Source organism: Piliocolobus tephrosceles, chromosome 4, assembly GCF_002776525.5.
Source record: "Piliocolobus tephrosceles isolate RC106 chromosome 4, ASM277652v3, whole genome shotgun sequence".
Lineage (NCBI taxonomy): Eukaryota > Metazoa > Chordata > Mammalia > Primates > Cercopithecidae > Piliocolobus > Piliocolobus tephrosceles.
Window position 1 is genome coordinate 79,499,845 of NC_045437.1, and position 7,367 is coordinate 79,507,211.

The following is a 7,367-nucleotide window of genomic DNA, read 5'->3' on the forward strand; positions in this document are numbered from 1 at the left end:
CAAAATACTGTACATGAGAACAATAAACTTTGTCCCAAAGATGAGGCAGCATACCTGAAAATGTATTGTCATCTACAGTTATTTTAAGGTTCTTGACAGCTCCACTTAGTAAAAATTTCAATTCATCAAGTGAAATAAAGTGTCAGATTCTAGGCCCATTTTCATGATGAACTTACGGGACAGTGGGAAGCACAGTATCTCGTTATGCTACTTATACTAAAGAACAGATAAACACAAGAAAGATGAAAAGCACAAGGACAGCAGGGATTTGGGGGAGAAGCACTGTCAACCTTATAGTTAGCCCAGTGCAGCTCCAGCACCACCAAAATGGGTGATCATTTTCTAAAAGCACTTAGGTATTCAGAAAAATATCTTTACATATACACATGTAGTTGTGATTTCTGTGGCTTTCATTCCTTTGTAAAGATTCATATTTCCATCTGGTATCATCTTCCTTGAAGGATTTCCTTTAACATTTCTTATGGTGCAGCTTTGCTAATTAAAAAAAAAATAAGGTACTTTAGCTTTTATATTTAGGAAAGATTCTTTATTCTGCTTTCTTTTACAAAGATATTTTCACTGCTTAAAGAATTCTAGGTTGCTAAGGATTTTTTTTTTCACTTAGTATTTTAAAGATCCCGTCCACTTTCTTCTAGTGTGAATTGCTTCTGATGTAAAATCTGCTGTCTTCTTTGTGTCTGTTCCTCTGTATGTAATGTCTCTATTTTCTTCTGGCTCTTTTTATCTCTATTAATTATAATGTATCTTGATGTCATTTTCATTATATTTCTTTCTTTCTTTCTTTTTTTTTTTTTGAGACAGAGTTTCACTCTGTGGCCCAGGCTGGAGTGCAGTGGCACTCACTGCAAGCTCCACCTCCCGGGTTCACGCCATTCTCCTGCCTCAGCCTCCCGAGCAACTGGGACTACAGGCACCTGCCACCACGCCCGGCTAATTTTTTGTATTTTTAGTAGAGATGGGGTTTCACCATGTTAGCCAGGATGGTCTCAATCTTCTGACCGTGTGATCCGCCCACCTCGGCCTCCCAAAGTGCTGGAATTACAGGCGTGAGCCACTGCAACCAACCTTCATTATATTTCTTGTGCTTGAGGTTGATGGAGCTTCTTGGATCTGTGAGCTAATAGTTTCATCAGTTTAGATAATTTTTCTCAATTATGTCTTCAAATATGTTTTATATCTCACGCCTCTCAACTCTCTTTTGATTACTCTAATTATTTGGTCATTTGATGTCATCCCACAGATCACTATGCTCTGGTTTTTGTTGTCATCATTGTTTAGCCTTTTTTCTCTGTTTTTTTTTTTTTTTTTTTTTTCAGCCCAGAGGTCTTTTATTTATTTATTTTTTTAACACCTATTATGCCATGAATTCATAGGGAATAGGTTCCAGCAGCTCAGGCTCCTTCCCATTGGTCCTCACAAAGTGTGCTTCTCTGGGTGGAGCAGGCTGGCGCTTCAGTTGAACCCAGGTACCTTTCTCTTTGGCTTCTTTCTTTTTCTGATCATTTTCCTTCACGCGTTTCAGGAAGCTATCTCGGCTCTTAGAGTGTTTAATGTGCTCAATACGCACATTAATTCTCTTGGCAAGAATCTTGCCCTTGTTTGTTTACAACAATGCCAACAGCATGCTGGGTAACGTTGTAGACTCTCCCAGTGTTGCCATGGTAACACTTGTGGGGCATTCCTTTTTGAACAGTCCCCATTCCCTTGATGTCTACAATATCACCTTTCTTATAGATTCGCATATACGTGGCCAAAGGAACAACTCCATGTTTTCTAAAAGGCCTAGAGAACATATATCGGGTGCCTCTCCTCTTTCCCTTTGTGTTCGTCATTTTGGCGAATTACTGGAAGATGGCGGTTCCGGCCGAAAGGACTTTTCTCTGTTTTTTTTTTTTTTTTTTTTTTTTTTTTTTTTTTTTGGAGACGGTGGTGGGGGAGGGAGGGAGGCTGTTTCTATTGCTATACTTTTAAGCTTCTTAATCTTTTCTACTGAAATGTCTCTTCTGCTATTAATCCCATCCAATGAATGTTTTAATCGCACAGTGTGGTTTTCAGTTGTACAAATTAAATTTTGGTTGTTTTTATATTTTCCATGTATTTACTTAAGTTTTTCAATCTTGCCTCTGGCTTTGGCTTATGGAATACTGATATGGTTTGGCCTGTCCCCACCGAAATCTTGAATTCTAGTTCCCATAATTCTCATGTGTCACGGGAGGGATCTGGTGGGAGTTAATTAAATCATGGGGACAGGTCTTTCTTGTGCTGTTCTCGTGATAGTGAATAAGTCTCACAAGATCTGATGGTTTTATAAAGAGGAGTTCCCCTGCACAAATTCTCTCTTGCCAGCTACCATGTAAAATATCCCTTTGCTCTTCCTTGATTGCAGGCCATCATGATTGTGAGGCCTCCCCAGCCATCAGAACTGTGAATCAATTAAACCTCTTCCCTTTATAAATTACCCAGTCGCAGGTATGTCTTTATCGGCAACATGAAAATGTACTAATACAAATACAAATATAGTAATGATTGCTTAAATATCCTAATCTACTAATTCTATCATCTGTGTTAACTGCAGATTAGGGTCAGTTCCAAATGAGTGATTGATCTTCTAATTAATTTCTAATTTTTTTTTGGCATTACTTTAGGTTTGAGACATTGTGAATTGTACCTTGTTGAGTGCTAGGTATTTTTCAGTTACATTGTTCTTGATGGATCTTATTTTTAAGATTTATTAGAAGAATTACAGCAGCATTTCATTTAGGGTTAATTTTTGCCCCACAGTTGTTCTAAGACTCTACTAGTTCTCTAGCAGATACCCTCTGAATTGTGAGGTTTTCGCCTGTAGCTGTTGAAAACAGGCAGTATTTCTGGTCCCTTGTGAGTTCCGCTCACTATTTCCCCTTATTCTTTCAGGAAAATTTTTCCTCAGGTTTGGGTACTTTCTCCACACACATGCTAATATGGTTTAGCTCTGTGTTCCCACCCAAATCTCATCTTGAATTATAATCCCACGTGTTGAGGAAGAGACTGGTAATCTCCATGTATCGAGGGAGGGAAGTGACTGGATTATGGGGATGGTTTCTCCCATGCTGTTCTCATGACAGCAAATTCTCACAACATCTAATGGTTTAATAAATGGTAGTTTTTCCTGTACTCTCACACACTCTCTCCTGCTGCCTTATGAAGAAGGTGCCTGCTTCCCCTTCCACCATGATTGTAAATTTCCTGGGCCCTCCCCCCACCCTGAGCCATACAGACCTGTGAGTCAATTATACCTCTTTCCTTTAAATTACCCAGTCTCTGGCACTTCTTTATATTAGTGTGAGACTGGACTAATACAGTACATTGGTACTATAGAGAGTGGGGGTACTTCTATAAAGATACTGGAAAATGTGGAAGCAACTTTGGAACTGGGTAATAGGCAGAAGTTTGGAGGACTCAGAAGAAGACAGAAAGATGTGGGAAAGTTTGGAGCTTCCTAGAGCCTGGAGACTGGTTTTGACCAAAATGCTGATAGTGATGTGGACAATGAAGTCCAGCCTGAGGTGATCTCAGATGGAGATGAGGAACTTGTTGGGAACTGGAGCAAAGGTCCCTCTTGCTATGCTCTAGCAAAGAGACTGGCAGTATTTTGCTCCTGCCCTAGAGATCTGTGGAACTTTGAACTTGAGAGAGATGACTTAGGGCATCTGGTGGAAGAAATTTCTAAGCAGTAAAGCATTCAAGAGGTGGCACAGCATAAAAGTTTTTAAAAATTGCAGCCTGCCCATGCAATAGAAAAGAAAAACCCATTTTCTGGGAAAAAATTCAAGCCTCCTGCAGAAATTTGCATACAAAACGGGGAGCCAAATGTTAATCGGCAAGACAATGGAGAAAATGTCTCCAGGGCATGCAGAGACATTTGTGGCAGCCCTTTCTATCACAAGTCTAAGAGGAAAAAATGATTTCCTGTGCCCAGCCCAGGGCCACCCCTTGCTCTGTGCAGCCTTGGGACTTGGTGCCCTGCATCTCAACAGCCGGGGCTATAGGGACCAAGGTATAGATCTGGCCATGGCTTCAAAGGAACAAGCCCCTGGTCTTGGTGACTTCCACATGGTGTTGGGCCTGCAGGTACACAGAAGTCAGCAGTTGAGGTTTGGGAACCTTCACCTAGATGTCAGAGGATGTATGGAAACACCCTGGCTGTCCAGGCAGAAGTCTGCTGTAGGGGCAAAGCCCTCATGGAGAACCTCTGCTAGGGCAGTATGGAAGGGGAATGTGGGGTTGGAGCCCCCACACAGAGACCCCACTGGGACACTGCCTAGTGGAGCTGTGAGAAGAGGGTCACTGACCTCTAGACCCCAGAATGGCAGATCCACCGACAGCTTGCTGTGTGCCTGGAAAAGCCATAGACATTCAGCATCAGCCCATGAAAGCAGCTGGGAGGGGGCTGTACCCTGCAAATCAACAGAGGCAGAGCTGCCTAAGGCCATGAGAGCCCACTTCTTGCATCAGTGTGACCTGGATGTGAGACATGGAACCAAAGGAGATTATTTTGGAGCTTTAAGATTTAATGACTGCCCTGCTGGATTTGGACTTGTATTGGGTAGTAGCCCTTTTGTTTTGGCCGTTTTCTCCCATTTGGAATGGGAGCATTTACCCAATATCTGTACCCCCATTGTATCCAAGAAGTAACTAACTTGCTTTTGATTTTACAGGCTCATTGGTGGAAGGCACTTCCCTTTTCTCAGGTGAGACTTTGGACTGTGGACTTTTGAGTTAATGCTAAAATGACTTAAGACTTTGGGGTACGGTTGGGAAGGCGTGATTGGTTTTGAAATGTGAAAAAACATGAGATTTTGGAGGGATTGGGGTGGAATGATATGGTTTGGCTCGGTGTTCCCATCTAAATCTCACCTTGTATTGTAATTTCCCCATGTTGAGGGAGGGGCGTGTAATCCCCATGTGTCAAGGGAGGGAAGTGATTGAATTATGGGGGCAATGTTCCCCATGCTGTTCTCATGATAGTGACTGAATTCTCACAAGAGCTGATGATTTTATAAATGGTAGTTTTTCCTGCACTCTCATACACTCTTTCCTGCCACTTTGGGAAAAATGTGCCTGCTTCCTACCATAATCGTAAGTTTCCTGAGGCCCCCACTAGCCATGCAGAACTGTGAGTCAATTAAACCTCTTTTCCTTATAAATTACCCAGTCTCAGGCAGTTCTTTATAACAGTGTGAGAATGAACTGATACACATGCCCTAATCTGGATTCAGCTGAATTGATACTCTCAAGGGGGGTTCCTCTATAGATATCTGGAGTTCTCTGTGCAGCCTTCTCCTCTCTGGTATTCTCCTCTGTGATCTCTTGCTACTTGGGTGTCCCCAGACTCACAGCTGGCTCTTCAGCTCATGAGATCACTAGACTCTGCCTGGGTTCCCTGTCCTTGCACTGTGACCTGGAAACTTTCTCCAGTCAGTAAGCAGGGTCATTGTTTGGCTCACATAATTTGTTTTTCGTATCTCAGACATCTTTCTCCCTGTGATGTCCAATGTCTTGAGAGTTGTTGTTTTATATATTTTGTCTGGTCTTTTAGTTGTTTCAGGCATAAGGGTAAATCCAATATCTATTCCTCCAGCAGAAATGGGTTTTCCATGGTTGTTTGTGAAACATAAATAATTTTACATCAGTACCTTGCTGCAAACCTTCTAATAGTTTACTTTCAAAGACTCTTTACTAACTTATCAATATCCACAGACTCTATATATTCTAGCCTGTGCTTACCTTTCAGAGCTTATCTACCATTCTCACCCCACTTTGCTCTCAAAAGGTATCTTGTTTTTTCCCAATATGCCAAGCTTGTTCCTGCCTCAAGGCCTTTGCGATAGCACAGCAGTCTCCAACTTTTTTGGCACCAGGGACCGGTTTCATGGAAGACAATGTTTCCGCAGACCAGGGATGGAGGATGGTTTCAGAATGAACCTAGCACATTATATTTATTGTGTACTTTATTTCTATTATTATTACATTGTAATACAAAATGAAATAATTATGCAACTCACCATAATGTAGAATCAGTGGGAACCCTGAGCTTGTTTTCCTACAACTAGATGGTTCCATCTGGGGGGTGATGGGAAACAGTGACCGATCATCAGGCATTAGATTCTCATAAGGAGCATGCAACCTACATCCCTGGCATGTGCAGTTCACGGTAGGTTTCCCGCTCCTAAGAGAATCTAAATGCCCCTGCTGATTTGACCGGAGGTGGAGCTCAGGCAATAATGCAATGGGAAACAGCTGTAAAGAGGGATGAAACTTTGCTTGCCTGCCACTCACCTCCTGCTGTGCAGCCCACTTCCTAATAGGCCACCAGTACTGTGGCCCAGGTGTTGGGGACCCATGCTATAGCAAACCTTTCCACCTGGTCTGTCTTTTCCCCACATTTTCCAATAGCTGACTTCATCTCTACTTAAGAGTCCACTCAAATATCATCTCCTCACCAGGGCTATTTTATCTAAAATAGGTGTGTGTCATCCCTTCACTGTATTTCCTTAACTGCTAAGCTTTTCTAATGAGCCCTTATTCCTGACATTATTTTATATAATTAACTTACTTGCTTATTTTCTGTTTTCCCTGTAAAATAAGGGAAATAACTTTGTCTTATTCACTATTCTATCCTTAGAGGTTACAACATTGCTTGGCACTTAGTAGATGCTCGTTACATAGTCATTGAATGGATGGCTGGATGGATGAATAGAACCTCAAAATTAAAGGGCAGTAGAGGACCCTACACATAGGAATTCAGGTACCAACTCACATCTCGGACAGTTCTTGTGTTATCAGCCTATATCATGTGGCTAAAGAAAGAAATGTGTTTTTGTAGGAAATGGTAGTTTAAAAATTACTGTCTTCTTCTTGCCTTTTCTGAATTCAGAGGAAATCCACAGTCCAGCAGTCAGAGGTTGGGAGTCTTGAAGGTTTGCTCTGAGGACCTTCGACCCTGATTTTTGTTTCTTGTTGCTTCAGCTGTTGTTTTTCTTTTCTTTCATCTGACAAAATCCTCTATGTGGCTCAAAAGGCAGGTTCCCTACCCCTATGGATGGCTGCATTCATGATTCTTTTGTCTTAAGTCCTATAGGGATGCTTACTTTTGCCTGTTTGGCTCAATGCCCCATTACTTTTGTAGAGCCCATCACATCTTTGTCACTTTATAGGCATAAAAATAAGTCTTCAGAGCAAAACTTCTATGCCATCTTTCAAAGTCATCTTTGGGAAAACATTTTTTTCTCCACTAATACATCTGTCACATGGCCCTAAAATTTGTCTGAAGTCATTCTTTCACTTGAGTTTTTTGCGGAAATGCC

General features: G+C 41.7%; 1 pseudogene across 1 annotated transcript; it reads right to left on the minus strand.

Moving 5' to 3' along the window:
* Positions 1–1,366: 1,366 nt before the first annotated feature.
* LOC111544510 lies at positions 1,367–1,887 on the minus strand (annotated as a pseudogene). The gene has a single exon (XR_002732181.1). The product of XR_002732181.1 is annotated as a 60S ribosomal protein L21 pseudogene (transcript).
* Positions 1,888–7,367: the final 5,480 nt, after the last annotated feature.